Below are 19,329 nucleotides of genomic sequence, written 5' to 3'. Positions count from 1 at the left end.
GTAGGGGAATAGAGATAGCAGTGCTACTGGGACCTGGCCATGACATGACTGGGTTTATGATCTCCCTGGTGGTGTTTGCAAGGGATAGGTATAAGACCTGGTTGTATGGTGGAGGCCTCTGCTTGGACGGGGATGGAAGACGGTGGCAATAACTGTAAAAACAAGGAGGCAGGGAGAAGGAGGGAGAGAGAGAAAGAGAGAAACTGTTCCTATTCAAGAGGAGCTAGCAAATTAAAATTCTCAAACGAGTATAACTACTAAGAAAGACAATAATTAGGAGATGAATTCACTCCCAACAGAATATAGTAAAGCAATCTGCAAATTAACTTCAAATAAATATGTTTAAAATCATCAAAGAGATGAAGGAATAACATCCATGGTAAATTCCTAGGAAATGGTGAAACACAACTAAGCAGATGAGAATTAACCAGTTAGAAGAGAACCAATTAAAGGTACTGGAAATATAAAATGTGGTTATTAAAGTAACAACAAAAGAGTATATGGGATAAACTCTAGACTGGACACAGTTAAGAGGGACTGAGATGAAAGATACTACCAGTGAATTCAACCTAGGACGTGATACTAACACACAGAGATAAGGAGACACAGAGAATGGAAGATGAGTAAGTTAAGAGACGTGGAGCAAAGATGGAGAGCCTCCCACTTGTGAGGCAGAGAATGGAAGGAATCTCAAGAAACAATATCTGAAGAGAGAATGCCAGAGTATTTCCTAGAACTGGAGGCAGATACAAACTAGTCTTCATATTAAAAGCACATACAAATGAAATGGATGAAGGTTAGCCTTTACAGCAAATTATGCTGGAGCAATGGGACATCCACACACCAAAAAAAATCAACCTAAACCTCATATACCTTGTAAAAAATTGATTCAAAAATGAATTGAGAATGAAATGTAAAACTTTAAACTTTTAGAAGAAAGAACAGAAAACCTTTGGGACCGAGAGCTAAATGAAGAGTTCTTATATATGATACTGAAAGCAGGATCCATATTAGAAAACAAAATGTTAATTAGACTACATTAGAATTAAGAACTTTCCCTTCACAGGAGCATCTGCGTGGCTCAGTTGGTTAAGTGCCAGGTCATGATCTGGCAGTTCGTGAGTTTGAGCCCCGCATTCGGCTCTGTGCTGACAGCTCAGAAACTGGAGCCTGCTTTGATTCTGTGCCTCCTTTCTCTGTGTCTGTGCCTCCCCTACTCGCTCTCTGACTCTCTCTGTCAAAAATAAATAAACGTTAAAAACAAACAAAAAAAGAACTTTCCCTTTACAAAAGATCCTTACTTTCTTTTTCCACTCCAGAAGCTGTCAGACAGCCATTCTGCCTTCTCCTTTCCCATGGGCCTAGAGTCTTCAGCTTTACCTGGCCAAGGGAGACAAAGCACGGTGGTGAGGTGGGGAGATGGGCCTGTTGCAAAGAGTCAAAACAGTAGAATTTAGGGCAAAAACACATCAATAGGGATATTTTGGTAAACTACGTAATGAAAAAAAGGAATAGCCCCACCAAGATAACATAATGCTTCTGACTGCATATGCACCTAGCAGTATAGTACCAAAATATTTTAAGGGAATTGTAAAGTGGCATTGAGTGATCCATAGTCAAAATGGGAAATTTTGATGCATTCCTACCAAAAACTGATAAAGAGATGAAAAATAAGTGAGGATTAAGGAAGATTCAAACAATTTAATTAGCAATTCCAAACCCCCAAAGTAGAGATTATCTCTTGTACTAGTTTGTAAGCCTCTGAAATTGAATAAATCTTATTAATATTTATATTCCTGAGGTATCCAGCATGTTCACGTTTTTTAATAGTTGCTCTGTAAGTATATTGTGAATTGCAAAGTTACATTGATTCTGAAGAAACCATTGATCCTTTGAAATTTTTTGCAATCCTCATGTAACAGTGGATTTCACAGTTTTGTTTGGTATAAGACAATCTATAAAGTAAATCCCTGGGATCTCTTCCTATCAGACAGTACAGTACAAGGTATTTTCTTCCTGACCTATTTGTACTTAAAGTGTTAGAATAGATCCTTCTTTGATCTTTTCCAGTGGGTTTGCCCTGCAAAGAGCTCTTCATTCACAGGGGGCCAAATTGCTAGATGCATGGTTTCAGTCTGGTTGTTAGGAAAACAGTTTATTTAGAAATACTGCTCTCCTGTTTCTGTGCCTTGGAAAACTATCAGTAGTAGTAGGCTTTGGCCCCAGGGAAGGAATGGAGAATTTGGCTAGAATTTTTGGCCTCCTTTACTCTTCTACCTGTTAACTCTTGAGCAAGATGGAATGTGGTACTTTAGCTAATTTTCTGCTTTTTTCATACCCTGATTTTAGGAAAAACATTTGTAAGAAATGAACTGAAATCATTTCAGTCTCTAGGTAGTTGAATTTTTATACTTTGTTGTGTAGATTCATGTTTATTGAATTTTCATCAGGAAACGTGGCCTGTAAAATTTCTGCTTAGAAATTTATTTGTTTATTTATTTATGGGGGCTTACTATACAATGAACTTTCATAAATATTTTGTGGATTCTGGAAACATTCTCTGTAGGTTATAGAATTCATTATATTCTTATTAAAATGATATATTTAATTACTATTACATTCTTATATTTTTGACTATTTGGTCTATGGATGATTAAGAGAAATGAATTAATGTTTCCATTTTCTTGTTTGTTTTTGTCAGTTTCCCCTATGATTTCAACAGTTTCCACTTTACATATTGCAGCGCACAGAAATGTTCATGCATTTCATATCTTTATTGTGAGTTGTACTTTTTTCAATATAAAACAGCCCTCTTTGTTTTATGAATTGTGTGTCCTGCCCTTTTCTTTGCTTTATTTCAGTAATAGGAGCTTTTCCACCTCCTGTTCTTCGCGTTTTTCTAATCTGTCTTTGTTCAGCCTATTACCTTTGCCTTTTTGTTTTAGATATGTTGAATAATTTTGTGAGGTTTTTCTTTTTTAAACCTGCCTAAATCACTATCTTTTTTTTTTTTTTTTTTTTTTTAAGATTTTATTTTTAAGTGATCTCCACATCCAACGTGGGACTTGAACTCTCAATTAGCAATAATCGCGCCTCGGATAAACCTCATTGGCTACAATACTGCCACTGCGCAAAGCTGAACTCTCAACCTCAAGTTCAAGAGTCACTGACTGAGCCAGCCAGGCGCCCCTAAATCATTGTCTTTTTTATAGGGGAGTTTCTCTTACTAAACATTTTTTTTAATATAAAATTTATTGTCAAATTGGTTTCCATACAACACCCAGTGCTCATCCCAACAGGTGCCCTCATCAATACCCATAATCCACCCTCCCCTCCCTCCCACCCCCCCATCAACCCTCAGTTTGTTCTCAGTTTTTTTTTTTTTTAATTTTTTTTTTTCCAACGTTTATTTATTTTTGGGACAGAGAGAGACAGAGCATGAATGGGGGAGGGGGCAGAGAGAGAGGGAGACACAGAATCGGAAACAGGCTCCAGGCTCCGAGCCATCAGCCCAGAGCCTGACGCGGGGCTCGAACTCACAGACCGCGAGATCGTGACCTGGCTGAAGTCGGACGCTTAACCGACTGCGCCACCCAGGCGCCCCTGTTCTCAGTTTTTAAGCGTCTCTTATGGTTTGTCTCCCTCCCTCTCTAACCTTTTTTTTTTTTTTTTCTTTTCTTTTTTCCCTTCCCTCCCCCATGGTCTTCTGTTAAGTTTCTCAGGATCCATATAGGAGTGAAAACATATGGTATCTGTCTTTCTCTGTATGACTTATTTCACTTAGCATAACACTCTCCGGTTCTATCCACGTTGCTACAAAAGGCCACATTTCATTCTTTCTCATTGCCACATAGTATTCCATTGTGCATATGAACCACAGTTTCTTTATCCATTCATTAGTTGATGGACATTTAGGCTCTTTCCATAATTTTGCTATTGTTGAAAGTGCTGCTAAAAACATTGGGGTACAAGTACCCCTATGCATCAGCACTCCTGTATCCCTTGGGTAAATTCCTAGCAGTGCTATTGCTGGATCGTGGGTAGATCTATTTTTAATTTTTTGAGGAATCTCCACACTGTTTTCCGGGGTGGCTGCACCAGTTTGCATTCCCATCGACAGTGCAAGAGGGTTCCCGTTTCTCCACATCCTCTCCAGTATCTGTGGTCTTCTGATTTGTTCATTTTAGCTACTCTGACTGGCGTGAGTGTGGTTTTGATTTGTATTTCCCTGATGAGGAGCGACGTTGAGCATCTTTTCGTGTGCCTGTTGGGCCATCTGGATGTCTTCTTTAGAGAAGTGTCTATTCATGTTTTCTGCCCATTTCTTCACTGGATTATTTGTTTTTCGGGTTTTGGATACTAGCCCTTTGTCCGATATGTCATTTGCAAATATCTTTTCCCATTCCGTCGGTTGCCTTTTAGTTTTATTGATTGTTTCCTTTGCAGTGCAGAAGCTTTTTATCTTCATGAGGTCCCAATAGTTCATTTTTGCTTTTAATTCCCTTGCCTTTGGAGATGTGTCAAGTAAGAAATTGCTGCGGCTGAGGTCACAGAGGTTTTTTCCTGCTTTCTCCTCTAGGGTTTTGATGGATTCCTGTCTCACATTCAGGTCCTTTATCCATTTTGAGTTTATTTTTGTGAATGGTGTAAGAAAGTGGTCTAGTTTCATTCTTCTGCATGTTGCTGTCCAGTTCTCCCAGCACCATTTGTTAAAGAGACTGTCTTTTTTCCATTGGATATTCTTCCCTGCTTTGTCAAAGATTAGTTGGCCATACTTTTGTGGGTCCAATTCTGGAGTCTCTATTCTATTCCATTGGTCTGTGTGTCTGTTTTTGTGCCAATACCATGCTGTCTTGATGATTACAAGTTTGTAGTAGAGGCTAAAGTCTGGGATTGTGATGCCTCCCGCTTTGGTCTTCTTCTTCAATATTACTTTGGCTATTCAGGGGTCTTTTGTGGTTCCATACAAGTTTTAGGACTGCTTGTTCTAGCTCCGAGAAGAATGCTGGTGCAATTTTGATTGGGATTGCATTGAATGTGTATATTGCTTTGGGTAGTATTGACATTTTAACAATATTTATTCTTCCAATCCATGAGCACGGAATGTTTTTCCATTTCGTTGTATCTTCTTCAATTTCCTTCATAATCTTTCTATAGTTTTCATCATACAGATCTTTTTTTATCTTTGGTTAGGTTTATTCCTAGGTATTTTATGATTCTTGGTGCAATTGTGAATGGGATCAGTTTCTTTATTTGTCTTTCTGTTGCTTCATTTCTCTTACTAAATTTTATCTTCACTATTGATGTGTTAGTTTCATGTTAGTCAACTTGTTTTAAGCTTGTTTTTTTAATGCTTTCTTTGTTGTTGTTTTCTGTTTTTATTTATTTAAAATTCTGAAGTCAGTTACCCATAAGATTTTTAAAACATTTTTATATTTATTTATTTCTTTTTAAATGTTTATTTTTGAGAGAGATAGAGATAGAGCACGAGTTGGAGAGGGGCAGAGAGAGAGGGAGACACAGAATCCAAAGCAGGCTCCAGGGTCTGAGCTGTTAGCACAGGGCCCAACATGGGGCCCAAACCAGCGGACCACGAGGTCATGACCTGAGCTGAAGTCGGACACTTAACTGACTGAGCCACCAAGGCACCCCAAAACATTTTTTAAATAGGCTTTTTTGTTTTATTTTTTTTTATATTTATTTATTTTTGAGAGCGAGAGAAACAGAGCATGAGCAGGGGAGGGGCAGAGAGAGAGAGAGAGGAAGACAGAATCTGAAGCAGGCTCCAGGCTCCCAGCTGTCAGCACAGAGCCTGTTGCGGGGCTCGAACCCACAAATGGTGAGATCAGGACCTGAGCCAAAGTCAGACGCCCAACCAACTGAGCCACCCAAGCGCCCCATAAATAGGCTTTATTTTTTAGAGTGGTTTTAGGTTTATGGAAAAACTGCACAGGAAGTTCAGAGTTGCTACACATCTCATTCATGACACTTGTTTTCCCCTGTTATTAACACCTTGCATTGGTGGAGTACATTTGTTAACAATTGATGAACCAATATTGATACATTATTATTAACTAAAGACAATAGTTTACATATTAGGGTTCACTCTTTGTGTTGTTCAGTTATTTATTTATTTTTTTTTTTTTAGTTTATTTATTTGTAATCTCTATACTCAGTGTGGAGCTCAAACTCACAACCATGAGATCAAGAGTCTCCCACTCTCCTGACTTAGCCAGCCAGGCTCTGATGATTGCATCATCGCTAATTGTTTCACTGCCCTAAAAATGCCCCCATGCTCCACCTTCTCATTCTTCCCTGTTCACCTTTAGCAACCACTTATCATTTTATTGTGCCTACCATTTTGCATTTTCCAGAATGTCAGGTGGTTGGAATCCTACTATACGTAGCCTTTTCGGACTGTTGTTTTCCCTTAGCAATATATATTTAAGGTATTTAAGGTTCCTTCATGTCTTTTTGTGGCTTGATAGTTCATCTCTTTATATTGCTGAATAATATTCCATGGCATGAATGTACCATAGTTTTTCCATTCACCTGTTGAAGGACAGCTTGGTTGCTTCCAATCTTTATAGTAAATCTGCTATAAACATTTATGGCAGGTTTTCATGTAGACGTTAAGTTTTCAGTTCATTTTACGAATACCTAAGAGTGCAGTTGCTGGATTGTATGATAAGCCTTTGTTTATTAAATAGCTTTCTAAGAAGCTGTCCAAATGTCTTCCAAAGGGTTATACCATTTGACATTTCCATCATCAACACATGGGAGTTCCTTTTGCTACAAATCCTTTCCAGCATTTGGTTTTGTAAACGTTTTGGATTTTAGCTATTTTACTAGGTGTCCAGTGGTATCCCATTTTTGTTTTAATTTGCAGTTCCCTAAGGAAGTGGTCTTGAACATTTTTTCACATGCTTTTTGACGCCTATCTGTATTCTTTGGTGAGCTGTCTGTTCAGGTGTTTGGTCAGTTTTTTTGTTTTTGTTTTTGTTTTTAATTTATATCCAAGTTAGTTAGTATATAGTGCAACAGTGATTTCAGGAGCAGATTCCTTAATGCCCCTTACCCATTTAGCCCACCCCCCCCCACAACCACTCTAGTAACCCTGTTTGTTCTCCATATTTAAGAGTCTCTTATGTTTTTCCCCCCTCCCTATTTTTATTTTTGCTTCCCTTCCCTTGTGTTCATCTGTTCTGTATCTTACAGTCCTTATATGAGTGAAGTCATATGATATATGTCTTTCTCTGACTAATTTCGCTTAGCATAATAATACCCTCTAGTTTCACGTAGTTGCAAATGGCAAGATTTCATTCTTTTTGATTGCCGAGTAATACTGCATTATATATATATAATGGAGTATTATATATATATATATATATATATATATATATATATATATATATATGGAGCATTACACACACACACACACACACACACACACACCACATCTTCTTTATTCATTCATCCATTGATGGACATTTGGTCTCTTTCTATACTTTGGCCATTGTCAATAGTGCTGCTATAAACATTGGGGTGTGTGTGCCCCTTTGAAACAGCATTCCTGTATCCCTTGGATAAATACCTAGTAGTGCCATTGTTGGGTCATAGGGTAGTTCTATTTTTAATTTTTTGAGGAACCTCCATAATATTTTCCAGAGTGGCTGCACCAGTTTGTATTCCCACCAGCAGTGCCAAAGAGATCCTCTTTCTCTGCATCCTTGCCAACATCTGTTGTTGCCTGAGTTGTTCATGTTAGCCATTCTGACAGGTGTGAGGTGGTATTTCATTGTGGTTTTGATTTGTATTTCCCTGATGATGAGTGATGTTGAGCATTTTTTCATGTGTCGGTTGGCCATCTGGATGTCTTCTTTGAAGAAGTGTCTATTCATGTGTTCTGCCCATTTCTTCAATGGATTATTTGTTTTTTGGGTGTTGAGTTTGATAAGTTCTTTATTGATTTTGGATACTAACCCTCTGTCTGATATGTCGTTTGCAAATATCTTCTCCCATTCCGTCGGTTGCCTTTTAGTTTTACTGATTGTTTCCTTCTCTGTGAAGAAGCTTTTTATTTTGATGAGGTCCCAATAGTTCATTTCTGCTTTTGTTTCCCTTGCCTCTGGAGACGTGAGTAAGAGTTGCTGCGGCCAAGATCAAAGAGGTTTTTCCGCTTTCTCCTTGTGGATTTTGATGGCTTCCTGTCTTACCTTGAGGTCTTTCATCCATTTTGAGCTTATTTTTGTGTATGGTGTAAGAAAGTGGTCCAGGTTCACTCTTCTGCATGTCGCTGTCCAGTTTTCCCAGCACCACTTGCTGAAGAGACTGTCTTTATTCCATTGGATCTTCTTTCCTGCTTTGTCAAAGATTAGTTGCCCATACATTTGTGGGTCCATTTCTGGGTTCTCTATTCTGTTCCACTGATCTGAGTGTCTGTTTTTGTGCCATGGCCAATTTTTTAATCAGGTGGTTTTCTTACTGATTTTTTTTAGAGTTCTTTGTCTATTTATCAGATATGTGTTTTGTAGGGATTTTTTTCCCTAATCGGTGGCTTATCATTTCATTTTCTTAACAGCATCAACTCCAACTTACCAGTTTTTTCTTTCATAGATTGTGTTTTGGTGTTGTGTCTAAAAAGTAATTACCAAACCCAGGGTTATCTAGATTTTCCTGTATGTTATCCTCTAGAAGTTTTATGTGATTTTTGCTTTACGTTTAGGCCTGTGATCCATTTTGAGTTAATTTTTGTTAAAGGTGTAAGGTCTGTGTCTAGATTTAATCATTTTTGCATGTGAATACCCACTTGAAAAGATTATCCTTTCTCCATTCCTTTTGCTGCTTTGCTCCCAAAGCCTTTGCTCCTTTGTCAAATATCAGTTGACTATAGTAATGTAGATCTATTTTTGACATATAAAATTTTTTTAAGCATTCCTTTTTAATTTATATTTAATCGGATTCAAGAGTGAAACAGTATCTTTTGAGTAACACCCATTCGTGAAAGAGAGAGAAATAAAATTCAGTGAGATTTTATCCTGTCAAGAACTTGAGGTGGGAGGTATATACTGCTCTTTGCACAGAACCACATTTACTCTACTTCATAGTTAATTTAAGGGATTTTTTTAAGGGTAATTTTGACTAGCCCAAATTTTGTGAAGAGACTGTAGTCATATGTTCTGACTCTATGGTACACAAGAATGGCTGTTCTTTGCCTTCTTCTGTTCAGCTGTCCCTTTAACATTCAACATATTTCACTGGTCTCTTATTTACTGTTGCTCTTTATCAGCTACTGACAGGTGAGCTACTAAAAGCCTGAAGAGTTTTGCGATAGTCCAGAAGCTGGAGTAGTAGACTTTTGAGATTATTGCATTGCTCAGTGAGTGGAAGTGTCTGGCAATAGAGCAGTGCTGTCCAAAAGAAATATAATGCAATCACCTCACACCTGTTAGAATGGCTATCATCAAAAAGACAAGATATAACAAGTGTTGGCGAGGATATGGAGAAAAGAAAGCCCTTGTGCACTGTTGCTAGGAATGTGAAGAGGTGCAGCCACAATGGAAAGCAATATGGAGGATCCTCAAAAAATGAAAACTAGAACTACCATGTGCTCTAGTAATTCCCCTTCTGGGTATATATCCAAAGGAAATGAAAACAGGATCTTGAAGAGATATCTACACTCCCTTGTTCATTGCAACACTGTTCACAATAGTTAAGATATGGAAGCAACCTGAATGTCTGTCTATGGATGAAAAGATAAGATAAAGAAATCCACGGGGGCCTGGGTGGCGCAGTCGGTTAAGCGTCCGACTTCAGCCAGGTCACGATCTCGCGGTCCGTGAGTTCGAGCCCCGCGTCGGGCTCTGTGCTGACAGCTCAGAGCCTGGAGCCTGTTTCCGATTCTGTGTCTCCCTCTCTCTCTGCCCCTCCCCTGTTCATGCTCTGTCTCTCTGTGTCTCAAAAATAAATAAACGTTAAAAAAAAAATTAAAAAAAAAAAAAAAAAAGAAATCCTGCCGTCTGCAACAACATGGATTGACCTTGAGAGCGTTATGCTGAAAGAGATAAATCAGAGAAAGACAAATACCGCATGATGTCACATATATATGGACTCTAAAACTGAACTCACAGAAACAGAGATTAGAATGGTGGTTACCACGGACTGGGGGATGGGGGAAGGGTGGGAAATACTGGTCAAAAACTACAGACTTCCAGTTAGAAAATGAATAAGCTTTGGAGATCTAATGTACAGCATTGCAATTATAGTTAATAATACTATTTTATATACTTGAAAATTGCTAAGAGAGTAGACCATTAGTATTCTTATCACAAAAAAGAAATGGTAACTATGTGATGTGTTGGTGGTGTTAGCTAACTAACCCTACTTGGTGGTAATTGTTTTATAATACATAAGTGTATCAAATACACGTATTTTACAAATTGATTACCAGGAATAAACTTTCACGATGTTATATTTCAGTTATATCTCAAAGCTGGAAAAAATACATAAAGCAAGCTGCAAATGTGAGCCATGTTTACAATTTGAAATTTTCTAATAACCACATTTTTAAAAGTTTCCAAAAGATGGGTGAAATTTATTTCCCTAATAATTATTATAATTGAAGTAATTTTTATAATTTTCATGGGTTATATTTTCTTTAACCCATTGTATCTAAAATATTATTATTTCAACATGTTATTGACAAAATTAAGGAGATTTTTTTTTTTAATTTTTTTTTTCAACATTTATTTATTTTTGGGACAGAGAGAGACAGAGCATGAACGGGGGAGGGGCAGAGAGAGAGGGAGACACAGAATCGGAAACAGGCTCCAGGCTCTGAGCCATCAGCCCAGAGCCTGACGCGGGGCTCGAACTCCCGGACCGCGAGATCGTGACCTGGCTGAAGTCGGACGCTTAACCGACTGCGCCACCCAGGCGCCCCAGGAGATTTTTAATGTTCTTTTTGGTCATAAGTTTTAAAAATTCAGTGTTTCTTTGCTATATACAGTCAATTCAGACTAGCCATAGTTCAAGTGCTCGCTAGCTACATGTTGGAGAGTGCAGCTGTAGAGTATACCAAGACGTGGAGTTCACTGGGTTTGCTTCATTCTGACATACCCTCAGCTTCTCAGAGCCCTTGGGAAACTGGGGTTTTGTAGATCGATCACTGAAGTTTATTTCATTCATTGTCACACTTTATTTTAATAATTTTTCATAGAGATTCTCTAAAATGTGTTAATATTTCCCCGTCTTCTTTTTTTTTTTAACGTTTATTTATTTTTGAGACAGAGGGAGACAGAGCATGAATGGGGGAGGGTCAGAGAGAGGGAGGGAGACACAGAATCTGAAACAGGGTCCAGGCTCCGAGCTGTCAGCACAGAGCCTGACGCGGGGCTTGAACTCACGAACCGCGAGATCATGACCTGAGCCGAAGTCGGACGCTTAACCGACTGAGCCACCCAGGCGCCCCTTTCCCCATCTTCTTAATTGGAGTATAACATAGTGGGATCCAAAGCTGTAGTCTGTGTTTGAATTCTGGCATTAACACTTATCATCAGCATGGTCTTGGATGGATTGATTACTTCAGTCCTATGTACTCTAGTTATCTTGTGTGTAAAATGAGGATAGAAGCTTCTTAACAGGGTAATTAGGAAAATAAAATGAGAAAATACATGGCAAGTGCTCAGGAAATGTTTATTTCTGTTGCTGTCAAATACTGTAACTACAGCCAGCTACTGCTACAACCAATACTGGTAGTAGTTCACCAACAGTAGTATAACTTAGCTCTTTCTGAATGATTCAGAGAATGCACTATGCTATGATACAGTGGTGCCCTTGTGGGCTTATGTAAGCATATAAGAATATTTGACCTTCCATTATGTTTTCTGACAACTTTGCAATTTGAATTCTTTATATTTCCCCATTTTTGCATCTACATGACCACTTCTGTCTGCTCTCCTCCCCTTTGTAGGTTGCTGCTTCTAATTTATATTCCTTAGAGTCCTCATTGAGAAGCACTTACCTAGATAATACAGCCTAAGAAAGGCCCTTCCCATTCTGACCCTCAGCTGTGATCCCATGCATCCTACAGATCACATTCTTTAACTGGCAGCTTCTTGACACTGATACCCTGTCTGCTTTTGCTGTTTCTTCAATCAGAAATGCCTTTCTCACTCTTCTCCTCTTGATATCCAGCTTAATCTTGAAGGCTTCAGTTCTTTGTTATTCCTTCATTCAGCAAATATTTATGATGGAGTTTCAGGCCTTAGGTATTGAGGATAAAATGAAGAACAAGAGAAATGTGATCGCTGCACTCAAAAAATGTGCAGTTTGATGGGGAAGAAGAAATTATCAATTGTAAGAGCACTTTGTAACTGGCTCGTTTCACTCACATTTGTATTCATTAATACATTCAATAAATATTTATTGAGTGTTTGTTACATACCATGCATTTTGCTGGGTATATACAATGGTGAGTAGAGCCAGACATGGTCTCTCTTTCATGAATTCAACAATATAGTGAGAGAAATGGGCAAATAATTCAAATAATTATATCAAATAATTAAGCCAAATAATGTTTGCATAAAAATGAGTTGAGTAATCTGAAGGAAAGGAATGCCATTTATGAGAGCCTGGCCTTGGGAGTCAGGGAGAAATTCCCTGAGAAAGTGATACCAGAGGTATTTGGCAGGGGGAGGTTCCTGGCAGATGGAACTGCATGGCAATGACACTGTGGCAGGAGGAAGCAGTGACACTGTGGCAGGGGACTAACAAAGGCCAGCATGGCTGGAACACAAGATAGGGAAGAGAAAATAGGATGGATGAGATTGAAAGATGGGCAGGGTCCACAGTGGAGATTGAGGGAAGAGGACAGATTCTGGGAATATTTAAGAGGTGAAATTCATAGGACTTAGGGATGAATTAGATATGAGAAGTATGAGAGAGGAGAGGTACCAAAGGTGACTCCCTAGATTTCTGACTTGCACAACTTGATGTATTGTGCTGCTCACTGAATTAGGGGGCTTTGGAAGACTGGGTGTTAATTCGGTTTTTTAATGTGTGTCGGGGAGTGGGAGGAGCAGCACGAGTTTTGTCTTCTTTTCGAGATGACTTTGCTATACCTAAGAGAAGTTTTCAAATAGTTGTTTATACTTGCATGTTTGAAGTTTAGAAGAGAGAGAGAACTATGAGCTAGGAATGTGAATGTAGGAGTCCTATGCATAGAGAGATTAACTGGAGTCTCCAGCATGTGTAAGTGAAGAAAGAGAAGGGCCTAAGACTGGACATTGAAAAACTAGGTAGATGGTGGTGCTGAAATAGGGTGTCCTAGAGAAGAAATAGAGGTGAAGGAAGAGTTTGGTTTAGGATGAAATGAAGGCTGAGATGACTTGAGAGTTGTCCATGTGATGAAGAAGTCTTGTAAGCAGTAGGATAGTTATAAGTTTGGAGGCTGGACGTTGTCTATTTTATTGTTTTGTTTTCCTTAGTCCCTAACACAATGCTTAGCAAATAGCAAGTACTCAATAAGTGATTTGTGGAATGGATGAGAGAACATAGGAACATTCAGATTCAGAGATGTAGACTAAACTTACCACCCATGCCATTGCCAGGGAAGAAGCCCTTCTCCACGTGTCTGCTTAGACAAGCTTCTGACGGTATACAAACCTTTATTCATCAAAAAACACTGAGTTAGATTGTCTCAACCTGGTCAGATATTTAAGTGATAGATGAAGGTTTGGGAATACTGTTTACAAACACTGTCTTCATTGAGCTGCACAGAAATATTGCTCATTGTCAACATTTCCCAAGAGCCAGAGTCCTCACACTTACTAGGTAATGAATGGGTAGATATGAACACATTAGAATGCCTGCTTTGTGTCATGACCCAGGCTAAGCATTTTACATATATTATCTCCTTCCTTATAATACCTCTGTAACTCTTAGATAACAATAGAGAAGCTGAGAATCAGGAATTTAAGGTAATGCCCGAGATCATGTATTTAATAAGTGGCAGACAGAGTCAGGATTTGAACCCAGGTTTGACTCCATTTCTCTTGTTCTTAACGACTATGTTATACAAAGCAATGAATTTCTTTTCCTGATAGCATCTGGAGACATAGGCATTTGAGATTTTCCTCCATCCCTCCCATCCATCCATCCATCCATCCGTCCATCCATCCATCTTTTTATTCTTGCAGTCATTCACTCAGCAAACATTTAGATGTTGTCTGCACCATCCCAGGTACTATACTAGGCACTGGGGATATAATCAGTCATAAAATAAAGCTTATGGCCTCAAGATTTAGGCTAATATATGAGGCAGACACCAAATTACACAATTTTAGCTCCATTGTCCTTGAGACTTGCTATAATAGTAGACATAATAGAATGCTGTGAGGACACAGAAAAGGGCTCTTCTAATTCTGCTAGAAGTTGGAGGCTTGGGTTGAGTAGGGGTGAGAGGAATGTTAGGGAAGTCTTCCCAGTAGAATGGATACTTGAGCTAAATCTCAAAAGATGACTGGATAGACTAGGAATAGAGAGCCTCTGGGCTGAGAGGCCGGCATGAATAGTAACAGGAGCTAGCATGTATATATGCTAGGACCTGATTAGGATACTGCAAGCACGTGGTGTGAATGGAGCCTAAGGTGTGTGTTCTGAAATGTCAAGAGATTGAGTTGAAAGCAGGGCAAAATATACTGGAAGGCTTTATGGAACCCAGGTACTATTAATGGTCTCTTTTGTTTTTATTTGAAAGGTTGCAAAAGGTTTTAAACAGGGAAGTGACAGTATCATATTGTGTTTCGGAAAGATCCTACTGGACCTTTTCAAGGTCAGTTTGTAATAGAATGAACGAGTTTCTGAAACTTAGAATTTTGCCAAGTGAATTTGTTTTAAAAATGTCCGGTTCAGAACAATATGAAAAGAGGACTTCCCAGAAATGCCAGAATGATAGAATTAGCAAACAAGGATGTTAAAATAGCTATTATAAACATGTTCCATATGTTCAAGATAATACAGGGAAACATGAACATGATGAGGAAAGAAGTAGAAGATATTTAAGAAAACCTAGATGGAACTTCTAGAGATGAAAAGTATAGTATCTGAAATGGAAACTATACTGTGTGAGTTTAAGAGTAGATTAGACACCGCAAAAGGAAAAAAAATCAATGAACTTGAAGACATAGCAATAGGAACTATCTAAAAAAGGAGCTCAGGGGCGCCTGGGTGGCGCAGTCGGTTAAGCGTCCGACTTCAGCCAGGTCACGATCTCGCGGTCCGTGAGTTCGAGCCCCGCGTCAGGCTCTGGGCTGATGGCTCAGAACCTGGAGCCTGTTTCCGATTCTGTGTCTCCCTCTCTCTCTGCCCCTCCCCCGTTCATGCTCTGTCTCTCTCTGTCCCAAAAAAAATAAATAAACGTTAAAAAAAAAAAAAAAAAAAAGGAGCTCAGATGAAACACTATGAAGGTCTTGCTTTCATTTGGAAATTAGTGGGCATTTTCTCCTTAGAACTTCTTTGCCAGAAAATTTAGACTTAACTATTCTTGTGTGATGTGGTTGTGGCTTGACAAACCTTAAAATGTTATTTATCAGTTTTCACTTTACATTGATGGAGTTTATTTTGGAGAAGAGGAAATCTTGACAGTCTTAAAAGTCTTTTCTCTGACTTCAAAGAGATGAACTTCTGAGCTGCAATCCTCAGGGCCTTTTTTCTCTTGATAATGTCTGATGCACTGTTTATAATGATTTTGTCATCAAAATAAATAGCAAGACCCAAGTAATAAGAGTTCTGGACATTGCAGAATCATGTGCTCTTTTTATTTTTCATCCAAAAAACCTCCCCCAAAATTTCATCTGTCCGGCCATCATGCTTAAGTACATTTTGCATGTTTTGAAGATAAAAGTGAATTTTTATGAGCAAATTGAACATGTCAGATCACATTTGGGAGAAATCTAGGATGCTTCCTGGAATGCTCCTGAATTTTCATATATGAATTAAATACCATCTATATATGGACTACAGGCTTTTGTCTCTTCATAAAAGCCAAACTGGCCTTTGAATGTGAAATGAATATTGATCAACAATTAAATGAAATAAATTTTTCTAATGCAAAATTTTGTTAGCCTTATTTGTGGAAACATGAATAAGTGAAATTCAATTAATTGTACTCATTAACGCTTTGGAGATTTAGATATATGTTTATTTATACATACATTTATTTGTATAAATATAAAATCTCCAAAGCGTTAATGAGTACATTTAATGACAGAGTGTGTGTGTGTATGTATGTGAGAGCGAGAGAGAGAGAGAGAGAGAGAGAGAGAGAGAGAGATCTGTCCATCCTCCAGAAGGATCTCTTTTTGGCAACAGGCTACATTTTGCATCCATTCACCGTTCTAACTTCCAGTCTTCTCACAAATATCATTGTCCCTGGAAGGGCCTGCTTTTTCCATGCTAACCCAATTCTAAAATTAAGCCTCTTTTTTTAGACACCTATGTCTTTTTAAGACACCTATGTTTTTATTGCAACATTATTTACCATAACCAAGATACAAAACAACCCACGTTTTCTTCAATAGATGAGTGGATAAAGAAGATGTAATGTGATATATATGTGATATAGACACATGTATACATATATATAAATAGAAAAATACTCAGCCAAAAAAAAAAAAAAAAGAATGAAATCTTGCCACCTGCAACAACATGGATGGATCTAGAGGGTATAACTAAGTGAAATAAGTCAGAGAAAGACAAATACCATATGATCTCATTCATATGTGGGATTTAAGAAAGCAAATGAAAAAGATAAAAGAGACCAAAAAAAAGACTCTTAAATACAGAGAACAAACTGGTGGCTACTAGTCTTTTATCATTACTCAATCCCTGATAGTGACTCACAACTAGGACTTTTAGTGTTCTTTATCTCATGCTGTCCCCCATGCTTCTGTTAGTTAATTCTGCTTCTGTGTGATCAAAAGCTTAAGAGTGGTAGAAGAAATTTTGACAAAATGAGAATCTTTCTTCATGCCAGCTACTGTACAGTTAATTAACTCATATAATCCTTATGAGATCCTTATGCAGCAGGTATGTATGGTTATTTTCTCCATAAAATCCAGGACTCGATAGAGAAAATGACCACTTAGGAAGCAGGGGATGTGGGTGAGGCAGGAGATGCTGAGTCTCTAGAACAGGTGATTCTACAGTGGTGTGAGAGATTTCCCAACCTTTGTACTGTTCTGTATTTCTAAATTGTTCCATGATTCTAATCATGCATTACCCTTATCAAAAAATAAGTATTTTATAAAGAAAAGAAAATGAAAGTTATCCTTAGTCATCTGGAAGGGACATCTGGGACATCTGGAAGGTACAGGAAAAAAGTGCTCATTGCTCAATTGTAAACATAACCTTTGTAAACTTTTTGGTACCTTTCCTTCTAGTCTTTTTATATGCATGTAATTAAACATTTTTACATAGTCGTAATAATTTCTCAGTGTTTTTTCTCCATAAAAAAAGTGAGGTGCCAGCACTCGTATCTTGATGAACCGTAAAAATGCCTCTTTGATCCTCACCTCTTCCTGGGACTTCTCCTTTTGTCTTGGTTTGCAATCTCTGGCACATGTGCATTGCCTAGAAAGCCCCATTTGGTTAACAGATATCAATGTGACAAGCAAGAAAAAGAAAAAGAAAAGCTTATTACTTCTCCTCATTAGCACACACATCATTAATAATACCCTTTATGTTTTTTTCATGGGTAGAGTGATTCAGTCTATACATTCATATATTCATTCATTCAACAAATACTTGTTAAGTGCCAGCCATTTTCCTCCTCAGTGAGGATGCAGAGACAATAGAATGATCCCTGCTTCTTAGGAGAACACAGAACGGTAAATAAGAAAAAGATGTGATAACTATATGCAGAAATACTAATCAAGTTCTGAAAGACCACAGAGGAGAATCGCTTGGATTCTCCTAGAGATCAAATGATTCTCCTAGAGAAGTCAGGGAAAGGTTTTTATAGATAAGAAAATGGAGCAGCTCAGAGAGATTTGGTCACATGGCTGGTTAGTGGTTGAGTTAGCATTCGAAGCAGATCTGACTGCAAAACCACTCTTTCTTCTACCATACTAGGTCATAAGGAGGAGGCATCCCTGTTTTCATTGTTTTATCAGTTCCAGATGTCTGTATTTGGGGGATTCTTGAGTCATAGACCACAGCTTCCCCCATTTTCTCTCCCTATTTCAAAATGCCACCTGTTTCTGATTTGATCAAAGAGTAATAGAATGGCAGCGAGGAGACCTGAGTTCTTCAGAACCAGCTTTGCCACTTTTAACTGGATCGTCGTGGGCATGTTCTTCCCCATTTCTACCCATCTATTCCCCATCTGTAAAAGTGAGGAGTTGAAATAAATCTTTCTAAGCGTCTCATTTTTTGTAAGCTTCTCATTTTCCTCCTTCTTTTCAAAGCGCGTGGCATTTGCGTAGGAGCAGGGGCTCCCAAGGGCCTTGGCGAGTCTAGACACACCATGGAATTGGCAGAGGGATAGGTGGGCGTCAAGGGTAAGTGCTCTTCACTGCCTGGGTTTGAATCTCAAGTCTGTCGCTTACACACTATTTAATCTGGAGCAAGCCACTTGACCTCATCGAGCCTCCCTTTTCCGATTTGGAAAACAGAAATCATAAGAAATGACTCTGAGAGTTGGTGGGGAGATTCAGGGAGCTTAGTATCTGTCTGTACTACTATGCACAGTGTCTGCCACAGAGCACTCAGTGTTGCTAATGATACTCATGGCTATTGCTCTAGTACTAAGTTGGAATCCTGAAGAGGTTTTAGAAGTCAAAATACCTTGGTAGCTTCTTTTGTTAATGATTCCTTTACAAAGGCACAAAGGAACCACTGTGTCCCTGAATAGAATGTGGAGTTTTAGTCATTTTCCCCTCAGATGTTCAGTGAAGGGGTCGAAAGGGTTGGAGTACTGTTTGCTGCTGAATTTTACTCATGACTCAGAAAAGACTCCCATTAGTCTTGTATAATATAGGGGAAATCATTCTTTCTTTTCTTTGCTGTGTTCCCAGCATGCAGAGCAGGATACAGTGCAGGGTCGGTACTTTGCGAGTTTCTTGAACGAAGAAATGATTTCACACTTTGTTTTTAGAAACTGAGGAGAATAGTAACACGCAGCAGTGAGTCTTTTGGCCCTCAGATCTTAGCCTGTGACATTTGTTGAGCTCATTTTGAAGGGGATTTGGGGGCACCCCATGACAATCAAAACAGAATTCTTCTGATACCAATGTTTGGCTTTCTGCTTTGATCAATAGGCTTATTATT

General features: G+C 38.5%; 1 protein-coding gene and 1 pseudogene across 7 annotated transcripts in view; one reads left to right on the top strand and one right to left on the bottom strand.

Annotated features, from left to right (window-relative positions):
• Positions 1-19,329, top strand: part of MAPKAP1 (MAPK associated protein 1) — a 247,686-nt gene that overhangs the window by 112,333 nt on the left and 116,024 nt on the right. The gene's annotated exons all lie outside the window — the stretch shown is intronic.
• LOC147575065 (U4 spliceosomal RNA) lies at positions 3,013-3,138 on the bottom strand (annotated as a pseudogene).

This window comes from Puma concolor, chromosome D4 (assembly GCF_028749965.1).
Source record: "Puma concolor isolate L17-30 chromosome D4, mPumCon1.1.hap2, whole genome shotgun sequence".
Lineage (NCBI taxonomy): Eukaryota > Metazoa > Chordata > Mammalia > Carnivora > Felidae > Puma > Puma concolor.
This window is presented reverse-complemented; position numbering and strand designations above follow the sequence as displayed.